We start from the raw sequence: 14,178 nt of genomic DNA, 5'->3' as shown, positions 1-14,178 counted from the left end.
ACAGCTAGTTCATAGTAAAGCCAAAGCGAGAGATCGGATGTTCTGATATCCACAGTGCTCTTTCCCTTATGTAGAGATTGCTCCTCACATAAATTATGCTTTCTGTTCGCCTGTACATGAGTCTGAGATAATAAGTTATGCTATCTTGAAACAGCTAGTATAATTCTTTCATAAGTCACATTTTCATTCTGTGGAATAAACCTAAAAGTGCCCGAAAGGATGCTTTTGTATATGCACCCAAATGGAGAACAAACTTTGCTAACTATTACTATAAGGGACTGGACAGTTATGCTAAAACCATGTGTCCTATCAAAGCATTTCAGGACACCTTAGTGCATCGTAAAGACATTGGTTGTTCAGAATACCCTGAGCTTGTCGGATCCTCTCTATTTTTTGACAAACAGCAAAGATGAAGGTGCTTACTGTGAATATATGAAAAGTACTTCAGGTAAATTTATGGAGAGACTCAAATATATATGTTTTTATAGATTAGAAAGCATTTTATTCAATCTATCCAAATTGATTAAATTAGAAACTCATAAAAAATTGGGAAAATTTTTTTCTTTTATTGATACAATAGCTACTGTGTATTTTTTGCATCCAGTTGCTATAGTATAATAAAGAGAAAATGTGAATCTATAAATATTAATATTTCCTTGCACAACTGAGTCTTAAGGTCATACGAAAAAATGAACACTGCCACTAAACTATAATCTTTGCCTTGATTTGGAGGATATTTGCCAGACACTTAAAGACATTCTGTTTTATTGGCTTTTATCATCCTCGTTCATTAACTGGCTAGTTGTATAATATTCTACATATATCTCAGAAATTACAGATAATCACTTTCTCCACTTTTAATGATAAAAGGTACACAACAAAGACATGTAATATCAAAGCTTAGGCAGACTCCTTGGAGTGATTGTAAACTTCATGGAGTCTGCCTAGGTTCTGAGAGTGTTTCCAAAGACCAGCCATTGATATCAACTTCTGGAAAATGCTTCAAGAAATATTGCTGAGGGTGAAATTGAACATTTGCTAGAAAATTATAAATGTAAATGTGATTTAAAGTGGTTACATTTTATCTTAAGCTTGATCTTTTCATTATAGAACCCAGGTTTTAATAAGCTGGTCAATCACCTAAGGATGTGTCTATGTTTTTTTATAGATTAAGTGGAGGTCAACCTTTTTAAGGAAAGACTTGGACAAACAAAGATTCTCTATTAGGGACACTGGGACAAATAACCTTTCTTTTTCAAAAAGATAATCTGACCAAGCATTCTTCACTTGATTCAATGTTGCATTTCCTATATTTAAAAGTTCTGAGTAAGGCTCCTATAATCTTATCTCCGAGACATAGAGCAAAAAGACACTTATTAGGTTTAATCATATTCAATCTGTTATTAAGCATAATGTTTCATCAATGTCTCTCTTGGCAGTTTTTTTAAATATGTATATATATGCATGTATATATATATGCACATATACATATATATACATATATATATATACACACATACATATATATATATATATACACACACACACACATATATATATATATATGTAATTTTCTTTGTTACAAATATCTATTGAAAAAACACTGGAATGTAACATGACAGTTGAGGTATTTATTTGCTATGTAAATAAGATGCTGACAGGGTTCAAGCACAAAATATGTACCTTAAATAATGTCTCAGTTTGTTTATTGTGAACTGACTAGAAAGTTTATTTACATTTAAGATTCTTCTCCTTAAGGGAGCCTTTTCAGCATTTATGAACATCAAAGAAAAGCATTTGTAAAAGCACAATAAAAATATGGAAATTACACATTTTTGGAAAATACACATTATAGCAGCAATAACATATCTAGATATAAAAATACATAGAAAGTGTTAATAGAAGCACTTTTGAAGTATCACTAAAAACCTATCAGCTTTTATAACATAGATATTTTCCAGATATAAAAATATAATTTAGAAACCAAGTGTCATTTAAAGTTACTTTTCTCATATAGCTACACTTATTAGACTAGAACATTCCATTTCTTACTGAACTATTGTTTTTGGGACTTTTTATAAAGCTATCATAGAAAGACTATAATGTACAATATTGGCATACAAACAAAACAAATATTTACAAATTATAAGAAAGGGAAAGCACTTGGTCTTCTAAATGTCCATATGGCACAATATTTGCCAGTTTGTCAACATGTTCTTTAGAATGTGGTGCCCTGGATTAATATGGAAAACACTACTCTCAGTGTCCTCTAACATATGAAGATAAGAGCGTGATTCTCTTCCTTTGCCTTTTCAGTATTTCCATAATAGAGTTTAAGATTACATTCATTTTTATCACCATACTATCGACTAATAGAGCTCACCTTCAAACTTCATGACATTTATTACTGAAAAAACATGATTTGCCATTTTGTATATGTTCAATCAATTCTTTGAATGTTTCTTTTAAATTTTAATGTTAATTTCAAGAAAATTTCAGTGTTTCTTCTGATCCATGGTCCCATACTTTCCTGCTCTTGACTCCATCATTCAGGGTTTTAACATAGCTCCCCAGCTTTATGTTACCACAAATTTGATATGTGTGCCTTTTTTTCCTCTCAGGAGATACAATGGAAGGGTCACATAGACCTGAGTTTGAAATCCAGTTTTGCAATTACTGATTTCCTCCAGATATGAGGAAAGTTATTTAACCCTTTTGAATCTTAGTACCTACATCTATAAAATTGAAATAATTTTACCTTGTAGGCTGTTAGAACTGAAAATGAGATAACAAACTAATCAATCAAGAAACATGTTTCCTCTCTTTTTAGCCATATTATATATGTAAGCAAAGATATGGCCCTTCAAAACACGACCAGAGGCCATCGTCCTGATCAATATCATAAATTCCATTATCTTCTTGAAATCTCATTCTGACCACCTTTTTATATTTATATGGTCCAAAAAATGTCATGTACAATCATGTAAATGCCTTCTTAAAATCAAGATAGTCCTGTCATTCTATTATATTACTCTAGAAACCTCATCCAAAATGTGTATCTTTTGTTCTTAATATTCTCATTGTATTAATGATCATTAATTTTTAAGAAATCTAGACATCTATTTTGAAAATTTAAGTAAAAAAGGCTTTTTGTAATTTCTAAAATTTTACTCGAGGTGAAGTTATCAGAATCTTTTTTTTTTAATATCAAGTTTCTGTTCTTTGGTATTTTTTCCATTACTGGTAAAAGTTTTAAGTGCACTGGCTTATAAATTATCCGGGCTAAGATGTTCAAACTTGAAAACAGGCAGTATACGTCCTTGTCTACCATGACATTGCTTAGAATTCTACTGCTTTGAATTTCTTCTCTGTTTATTTCAGTATTATTCTTGTTAGAAGGAAGAAGGTCATAACGAAACATAATTTGATTAGTTCTTGTTCTTTGTTTTTTGTTTGCTTTTAACTCTTTTTTAAAAATGTTTGAAAATTATCACATCATTGCATAGATGGTTATGTGGATCTCCATCTAGATAGATCTCTATCGGTGTGTGTGTGTCTGTGTGTGTGTGAGTACACCTATATATATACATATATGTATGTGTGTATACCCGTAGATATCACTGTGTGTGTATATATTTGAATATATGTCCATTTGAGTGCATTTGTATGCTTGTGAGAGTAAGAGGACAGAGAAAAGGATTGAGAGATGTGTGTGTCCTTAGTATTATTTGTGACTTCCACACCTCTGCTTATTCTTGGCTTTAGTTTTCCTAACACACTGTCTTCCTGGTTTTGTCCCCCTTCTGAACTGGCTTTTGGTTACATGTCCTTAATACTTTATACATCACATTCTTTAAAAATCATAATTCATTATGAATTTTTTTACAACCTCTTAGATTCTCTAAATTTCTTAAAAGTTTATTTGTTTATTAGAGGATCCCATGTCTCTCCAAACAGGATTTCACTTTTAGAATTTAGAGTTTAAATTTATTTTATTTTAATTTCTTAACATTTGAAGTCTAAAATATAAGTTGCAAAGCATTCTCTTTCTAAACTATAAATACGATGAAAACAAGGTCATACTTTCCCCAAATTCTTGTCTCTTCCACCTCATTAATCTACTCATCCTGGTTACTGTGATTTAAGTCCACAGTAGTACTCCCTTCATTAATTCCAAAATCTTCTGAGATGTATTAATGTTCTATTTTTAACATTGAAATTGAAATGTAGATTTGAGGCCATTTTCTAGATAATTGGATATGAACATCTATTCTGAAAATATTTTTGAGACCAAAGTAGTTTCTTATTTGAACTATTGTTCCAGCTTCCCATTTTACTGCCTAGGTAGTCTCTTCAAAAATTTTCCCCAAAATTCATTTTATTATAAGAGTGATAAAATGAGTCAAATTTTTATGCTCCTAGAAAAATATAATCATATTAAAAATATAGTATGTTCAAATTTCATGTCTTCTTGGAAGAAAAGTAATACCCTAAATAGCCATCTCTTTAAATGGCTGAATTAAAGATACATTAATAAGATTCTCAATATTTTTTCCTTTTAAAATGAAAATTTTATAAGGTATATACTCATTAAATTTAATATGTGGGAAATTATAATTTTATTTAATGATTGTTTAAGGGTGAACAATGACAACGAATAAACAGCATTCGAAACCTTAGCCTATACTTTCAACATACTATGTTTTATTACAGCTTTAACTACCATAACCAATGTAACTTACAGTCATTCTGCCTAGCTGCAGATAAATACAACTTTAATGCATAAATAATCAAAACTCAATGCATAAAAAAAGTTTGCACTCATAATTGAAAGCTAACTATTGAAAAAATATTTAATTTAATGTGTACTCAAGGCTTTGGAAGAAATGTAAAGAACTTTTCTCTTCTCCCTTCTTGTTCACTTCACCATCTATTACCAAGGATATAGAATATCTGAAGTACTGCACAGACATATATGGCAATCCCGCTTTCAATACCCAAGGTTTTAAATTCTATTACAAAGCAAACATTTACAAAATGCTTTTATTGTAATTTCATCTAAGTCAATTTTCTTATTCAACTTACTCTGCAATATGTCCCCAACTTTTTTGAAAACAGTTCTTAAAACATTAAATGCATACTTTTCCCCATGAAATGCTTCACACTGGCTTCACTCTTTGGCATATCCTATTTTCCTATCTTTAAATAATCTATCCTTCCCTCCTAGTTTTAAACATACTGATAGTCTGCCACACTTAAGCATTGTTATTTCACACTGTTTACTTTATCCATAAGTGGAGTACATTTCTAAAAAGTTAAAATAGTGATCTTGATTCCTTTACCATTGTCTATCTTTTTAAATGTTATTCCCTCCTATTACAAAATAAATACAAGGACTTAAACTACATTTTACACTTTAACAATTAATATTACAAAAGGTATTGGGAGTTTACACCTTTATATGTTTTTATACCACATTGGACATATTTTTGAATTATAACTCAAATAATTTTGCTATTTATTTAATTAAGGAATAAACATAAGAAGGATGATTCCCCAAAAACTCATTTCCTTGATTTATAAATCAACCTAAGACAGTTATTTTCAAAAGGGCAATGGATTTCTGCTAATAGGAAGAATGATGTTTTTTTTTTTCCCTAAATGAAAATATCTATAACCTTAGCTTTGTATAGAATTACAATAAAGAAACTTTCTCATATGAAGTAAATATCCAAATTAAAAATATAAAAATCCCATTAATGCAATTTTCACCTCAAATGTTCACCATTTCTTAAGCTCTAAGTCATATGTAATTGGGCACAAAAAACTTTGTTTATTGTATATGGAATCTTTATCCACCATAATTTAGTAATCAATCATGACCTCATTAATGTCCTTGAAAATCAATTAAGAGAAGTAATTATATTGGAAAATCATTTGAGAAATTTGTCAGTAATAGTGAAGAAGTTTTCTAAGATTTAAGTGTGTATTTGAAATATCTATAATTTAAAGGTTGGAGACACAGTTACTTAAATCCATAAGCCCAAGTGTATATTTCTACCCTCTTTCTGCTGACTTACTGTAACCAGTCTTGAACACAGTCAAAGCAGGCAAGAAACATCCACTCAAAATACTCCATCCTATCACGTCATAATCAAATGAGCCACGATAACAGCCTTTCACTAATTTAACTCCAACTGGTGATGAGGTACTCCTTTCAAATAAGTTCTCTAAGGAGAACTTGCTGAGCACCCTGGGAAGGTAAAAATCAGAGCAGAGGTGGTGTTACATACCTAAGCTGGAAGGATTCAGAAGGAAAGGTTTTCTTCATGATTTCGCCTTAAGTAAGTTCTTACCTTTCCTCTCAGAGATACAAATGATCATGACTCAACTTTTTAGTCTGTACTATCCCTCAGATTTTACTCAAGCACATCAAAATGCAATTTATGAGAGTGTCAAAAGACTAAGTGCAAATTTAGTGTTTTTACTTCTTGACCAAATAAATCAGAATTCCAGATTAGACTCGAAGGTCTATTTTGTTTGCCACTTTACTACATGGATAAACTCTTCTCTTCCATGGGATGTTACAGCAAGATGTCTAAAGTAAGTTGGGTAATGAAGAATCTGAGTCATGTGTTTTTTATAAAACTGATAAAAAAATGTAAGTGCCTTCTAGATAAAGCAAACTGAGCTGACCATCTTTGAGAAATGAAAAGATATTTTGCAGTATTTCTTTCTGGTAAACATCTCAGTTGACTAAACCAATTTAATGTAGCTGGAGCTACACATTATTAATCAGCATACCACCAGGTAAAAAGGTGCTTAATAAATAATGATCTGATGCACGACTGAAAATAGCAATCATAAATACCCTTCATACGGTGTGACCCTAACATGTAATATTTTGTTTTAGAAGAAGAAAGTAACATTTGCGAAGTTATTTTGATAATATTTACTGTATTTTTATGAATATACTTAAAATATTACTGTCAGTGTAAATTTTATCATTATGAATAACTAAATTTATTATAAATATATAAAATTTTCACCATTTTTCTGATTTTCATTAGTAAATTTAATAACAACTGTTGTAATTGCTCTCACAATATTAGATTTTGAAAAGCACAATTTTACTTAACACAACAGGCTACTGCTTCATTATATTTTAATCTCATAAGTATGCAATCGGTTTTGCGTTTTTAGTCACAGGTTTTAGAAGTCATAGAGGTAGACACTGTTTAGATTCAAAAACACATTTTTAGTAAGTTAAATATCAACTTTATGTAACATGTCAACATTCTAAATTAGTCAATTTATTGGTCTTGCCACATAGAATATAATGCAAAACATTGATCATTTTTATTTAAATTTCTTAAAATTCCTCCATTTGATTTCACAGAAAATTAATATCTGAATCTTAAAAGCACTGCAAATTTGAAATAATCGAAGTATGGTAAGTTCAAGTAGTTAAATCATTAATTTTCTTCATAGTGTATTCAGGAGAGATAGTTTATTGAAATGAATGCACAGTTTATTGAAATGAATGAAGGCAGTTATGTCCATGTAGACGTAAAAGTAACAAGAAATATATTGTAGGGTTATAGTGAGATTATCCTCACTAAGCATTCACAGGTTTTAAAGTAGTGTAGGAGGATTTTTAAGTAATGTGCCTAATTCATAATCACTTCAATGGCTTTCAGTGACTTGACCCAATAATTTAGGTTATATTTCCAGATCACAAGAAAAAAAACAAATTTTGTCAATTTCATAATACATTCAAGTTTATTATTTAATAGAATTTATTATATTACTCGCGTCTACCAGATAATTCAGAATTCACCAGTTGCTTCCATCCTTAATGAAATTGCCTATTAATCTATTGGAGAGATATAAAAATATAAAAAATCAGATGTTGGTCATTATGCAAACTAAACCACTAGAAGAATTATTGGATTTTATCCCATTTAATTAAAGAGTGACCTAGGAAAGACATTCAGTTCCCTCTATTAACTCTTAATTAATTTTAGTAAATTAATAATATTTCTTTAAAATTGAGTGATGAAATCATGATGTTAATAATTCATATTTAGTGGAGGGTAAAAGAGGAGGCCACAGAGTGAGATTAAGAGATTTAGTTAGTTTATTTAGTTAGTTTTAGTTCCAAAGAAAAGGCATCTGTGCTAATAAGAAGAGGAAACAAAAATGAATCTTCTCCAATTTACAGATTATTTAACGTAGGTTCAGCACCCAGAATAACTCTCACATGTAAGCAACATGTTTTACGCAACTATGAGACACAATGAGACTTCATGTTCATTTCATTATTTTATTTAATATGTAAAACAGTCATATGAGATAGGAACTATTATTAAACCTAAGAACATATGGGGAAATTGTGTTTTACAAACCTGTCCAAAGTCATATAACTAGTAAGTGGCAGACAGGGGATCCTATTTTGGGTCTAATTCAAAAGTCTATGTTTCTAAATACCTCCTAGTTATGATAAAAGTATATTGACAATGCATATGGCTATAAAATGACTATCTAGAAAACATGACTATATTAAAAATAATGTAACGTTTTAAAATGAATTTAGATAATTATAAGCCCTTCAAGGGAAATATTTGTTCTCAATTTTTAAAACTTGAGTATCTAAGATACTTGCTTCTATAATGTATTTCACTGAACACCATTTACAGCCTGGAAGTCTAACTCTTTTTTTTTTTCCTAATTTTAGTTATTTAAGAGAGAAATGAAACTCATGGATTCCGGGTAGATTAAAGGGCTCCAAAAGTTGTAAATTTGAATGAATGCATTAAACGATGGTCTTTTGTAACACCAGACTAAAATCAGACCTTAAATCTGCAAATTGGTGGTTTGGCAATATGTGTATAACACTTTTGGTTGATTAAATGAATTTTTAACTTCTCAGCTAATATATTAGAAAGAGTATAAGACACTGACAAACTCTAAAGCTTCATTTATTAGCTTAGCACTTACATGTATTAAGTGCTTAATATGTAATGGGTATTCTTCTAATGGGTACATTAAAATGATGGTTATCGCAAATCATTATGTAAAAGAATCACCTAGATAGTTTATTCAAAATGCATATGCCAGGCTACTAGATTCTTAACAGTAGACCTGAGATGGGTCTACGAATTGGCATTTTTAATGTATTTCAGTTAACACTCATGCAGGTGGTGCCTGAACTTTTTTTAGAAACACTGTATTGAACCCTTAAAACTCTGTCAATGACTATAATTCTTACTTCACAGATGAGATATTTCAGGGTTAGAGTTAAGTAATTTTTTCAAGTTCACACAGTAGAGATGAATCAAACTTCTGACCTGGTAAGTGAAATCCTAAACCCAACTCTTTAAACTCTGTTATTCTCTATTCATATTTATCTAAAGTAGGTTTTTTTAAAAAAATTAATGTTTATTTTTGAGAGAGACAGAGAGACAGAGCATGAGGGGGGGAGGGGCAGAGAGAGAGGGAGACACAGAGTCCAAAGCAGGCTCCAGGCTCTGGGCTATCAGCCCAGAGCCCAGTGCGGGGCTGGAACTCACAAACTGTTAGATCATGACCTGAGCTGAACTTGGGACACTTAACCGACTGAGCCACCCAGGCATCCCTAAAGTAGTAGTTTTGTGGCTTTTTTTAAAATTTTTTAATTTATTTTTTAGACAGAGACAGAGCATGAGCAGGGGAGGGGCAGAGAGAGAGAGAGACACAGAATCCGAAGCAGGCTCCAGACTCCGAACCATCAGCACAAAGCCCAAGGCAGGGCTCAAACTCACAGACTGTGAGATCATGACCTGAGCTGAAGTTGGACACTTAACCAACTGAGCCACGCAGGAGACCCTAAAGTTAAGTCTGACTGCTTGTTACCATCACCAGGGAAACATTTTACCCATTCCTGAGCTCTACTCTCAGAGAGTTTATCATAATTTTTTTAGAGTTTCTAAGAATCAGTATTTTAAAAAGGAAATTCTTCCTAAATGATTCTAATGTGAATCCATAATTAGGAAAACTGTACAATTAAGAATCATTGAACAATGGTAAATTCCAAAGTTTATCATTTACCCAAGTTGGAAAGGTCATAGATTAGGAGACAAGGTGGATAGTGTAGATTTTCCTTTGTCACTCCCAGTCCTGTTAGGTTATTAGGTTATTTCAAGTTTATTTATTTATTTTGAGAGAGATAGAGACAGAGAGAGAGAGAAAACATGTGCAAGCTGGAAAGGGGCAGAGAGAGAGAGAGAGAGAGAGAGACAAAGAGAGAGAGAATCCCAAGCAGGCTCCATGCTGTGTCAGTATGGAGCCCAAGGTGAGGCTTGATCCCATGAACCAGAAGATCATGACCTGAATCCGAAACCAAGAGTCTGAGGCTGAACTGAGTCACCCAGGCTCCCCTTAGATTATTTCAATACTCTTATAGTTGGATTGAAAAAATAGAAGCTCCAGCCAACTTCCTATTCTTTTGTCAAGTTTATAGAAGTGACCATACATGCCTTATGGAATCTGGAATTCCAGAAAACTAGAAGTTTTATAGAAAAATTCTGGAAAACTGCATTAGTAATCTTTTTTTTTTTTTAAATATGGGTCTGGACATATACATCTTATAAATTAGAAAGTAAGGATCTTTTTTTTTTTTTTAACATTTATTTATTTTTGAGACAGAGAGAGACAGAGCATGAACAGGGGAGGGTCAGAGAGAGGGAGACACAGAATTCGAAACAGGCTCCAGGCTCTGAGCTGTCAGCACAGAGCCCAACGCGGGGCTCGAACTCACAGCCCTCACGGACCGTGAGATCATGACCTGAGCTGAAGTCGGCCGCCCAACCGACTGAGCCACCCAGGCGCCCCTAGAAAGTAAGGATCTTAATTCTAATACATAAAATCTAATGGTGCCATCATCTTAACTTATTAAAATACAAGAACATAAATAGCAATGCTTTTCAATTCACTGCTGTTTGTAAGCTGAAGTACTTTCCTTTCTTCAGTAAATTTATTTAACAAAGAGGGAGAAAAACTACCACTTAGTTAAGCTTTGTTTCAACTTTTCTAGTAGACATTTTTTCATAAATCTTTTAAATGTCAACACATGTTTTTTCCTCATGCAGTCACAGCCCATACTATCTAAATCTCTAATGTATTTGTGCTTCTTTTTCCAGCAACTGGGTGCTTAAAAATGTATTTGTCAAATTTTCAAATTTTAGACAACACACAGAAAACACACTGGCTTGCCCTACATATTTAGAGACCTTGAGGTTACTTGATATAAGGTGTTTACTTAAATACCTATAAAGTGTGAAATACCTTTGTGGTGGCTGTTTGAGTCAAAAAGAGCAAAGGTAATAACTAAAATAAATTATATTCACATACACATCCATTCACACATCCATTCACACATAGTTCCCAGGAATTCCCTATGTCAATCTCAGCTTACAAATTCTCAATACCGGTTGGCTAAAGAGAAAACATGTCTATCTAATTAAACTTACTTGTAAAAAAAATCTAGTCATTTGTTTTGAGACCACATTTTCATGTTTTGTCTATTCTCAAATGTAATTTTTCTGAACAGAATCTCCAGGTAAAAAGAAGTGGCTTTTTCTCTCAATGGAAACGCTTCTTAAATAACACTCTGAGCTCATTTTTTATGTTGGACTCACGTGATTTTCAGGTTTGATCTACATAAAATTCGAGTTTCAGGAGCATTCATTTGTGTCACTTAGTTGCTCTTAGCAAGTATTACCAGAAATATCAGTTATTAAGCTTAAGTTTATGGATTTTATATACTTAAAACATAATGTGTGGAGATATTGTATAGTTATTTGATAGTCTCAAGACAGCCAATGTAATCTTTAAGCTTCCTATCAACTTAAGAGAAAAAACATTTTCCTCTAAGATGAATCAAAACCTGTTTTTTGTCAAACACCACTTAAACCAAAGGATTTATAATTAAATACCTTCGATTGATAGATTATGAATCTGAAATGCCAGAAGTTTTAACAAAAATGTCTGAGGATTTATTCCTAGTTATTATAAAAGAAGAAACACAAATCAAAAATTATTTCATCAGCATCTAATGCCTGTCTACCAAGACTAATAAATAAATTCACTAATAAACAAAGAAAAAGACTACCTTGATTAAATACCCTGAAGCCTTATGCAACCCAGAAGTTCCATAGTAGTAAACGATGGGTGATGGGTGATAGAAAAAGTTATGTCAGTTTTAAGAAAAGAAACCTGCAGCATCATACAGAAGCCTAGTAAAAACAAGAGAAAGTGAGAGAAGATGGTCAAATCAGATAGGAGTCAATATGAGTGAATAGTTAGAGAATGGCCTATGATAGAATATCACTTTTTTAATCTTAATATTATTGTTATTTAGTTTTCTGATAATATAAAAGTGAATGTTTTATAACTATTGGATGCAATCTCAGGTAATATAACCATAATGTAAAATTTGGGACTAATAGGAAAACCAGGCACCACACTGACCCTTTCAATTGTTCCACACAACTAAATGTCATTTATTTATCAGCTATTTAGTGAATGTCCTCTGTGGTCTAGGTGTGCCCCCTTTTCTACCATAGACTTATAAGACAGTCTTGTGCAACTTTATTAAATAGATATATTCTATGAAAGTCTACTTTTAAACGCAGAAACAATTCATATAAGTGAAAAAATGATTAATTTGATGATTTTAGAACTGTGGGTTTGGTATGAACCACGACTCAAACAATTGAACAAAATTAGTCAATTTTAAATGAGTTTCACTTAATACATAGATGAAGGTTCTAATCATTCAGAATATAGGAGAAGTTCAGTTTCAGATTCAAGTTTTCACTTCAAGAAATCACACTTATTCATAATTACTCCTTCCCTAGATCTTAGAATGGTTGTTGTTCACTTGTTCAGTGACCTTTTGCCAAGTTTATGATTTTTATAATGGCACAAAGCAACAAGAAATGTTAAAGGCAATAGATGTTATGAAGAATTCTCTTGCAACATTGAACAACTCTTTCTAATTGAGTGAAAAATATGTCTACAGAGGTTAATGCACATTTCATGAGCTTTCATCTGACATACCAGGAAGAATTTGTGACCTCCACATTTGACAGAGAATAAAAGGCTCCAAGCTCTACATAATAATCTGAGGAAGATCAGTGATAGTTTATTAGCATTTCTCAAGGGCTTCCTGCAGTCTTACTATTTTACCTGAAAAAAGGGCCTAATAGGAATTTTAGGCATCAAGCCACAGATGGGATACCTTTCTCAGGGTGGAGTTTTTTTTTTTTTAACAAATTGCATTATCTAAGTGGCAAGTAATTCTACTTATCCATACGAATGACTCTGTAGGAAAAAAATATATATGGGTGCTGATAATAGTTTCTCCTTTACCTTACAAATGTCAGAAGAAAAAAAATAGGTGAAAGTTTAAGATCAAGCTACAATGTTGGGAAAAAATAATTATAGTTTTCCTAGGAGCTGCAGATTTTTGGCATGTATATCAGATAACAGTATATCACCTTCCATAAATGGTTAATGATGTCTTTATCAGTAAATATATTTGCCCTAATCTAGTCAATTTCTTTCACCTGGATTTCCTTATGGTTAAAGCATAGTTTATTCAAGATAACAATCTAGTTTGAAGGATGTTGCCTAAGGTCCTGAAATAGAATGATGCCCAGTATAAAAATCTTGAAAATTCTCTCCATAACCAGCATTTTATAATTCTAAGGCCAATGTAACCATTAAAACTTTACATACCCATACAGAAAATATATTATACTTATGTCTTACATTTTCACAAAATAAAATATTTGAGAGTTAAATTAGTAAATGTCCATGAGGAATTTTGTCTGAGGTACAACAGAGAAGGGTAAATTGTATCTATGTGTGGCATTTTTATAATTATACAACCTAATCATTGTAGTTTTATTATCTTTTCCTCAATTTTCATCATATGATAGTGACACTGCTTTTCTATTATTAATACCAGACGTTCTTTTATGTTACTCTGCCTGATTTTATTTTTCTGATTATTTGGTTTTTCTAAACTATAATCTCAGTTATAACCTGAGAACTACAGAAAACACTGGCACTTTAGGAGTATCACATTGGGGCAATTATTATGAATATTATGCATCTAGTACGCTTTTTTTT

This window comes from Panthera uncia, chromosome B4 (assembly GCF_023721935.1).
Source record: "Panthera uncia isolate 11264 chromosome B4, Puncia_PCG_1.0, whole genome shotgun sequence".
NCBI lineage: Eukaryota > Metazoa > Chordata > Mammalia > Carnivora > Felidae > Panthera > Panthera uncia.
Note: the sequence above shows the minus strand (reverse complement) of the source record.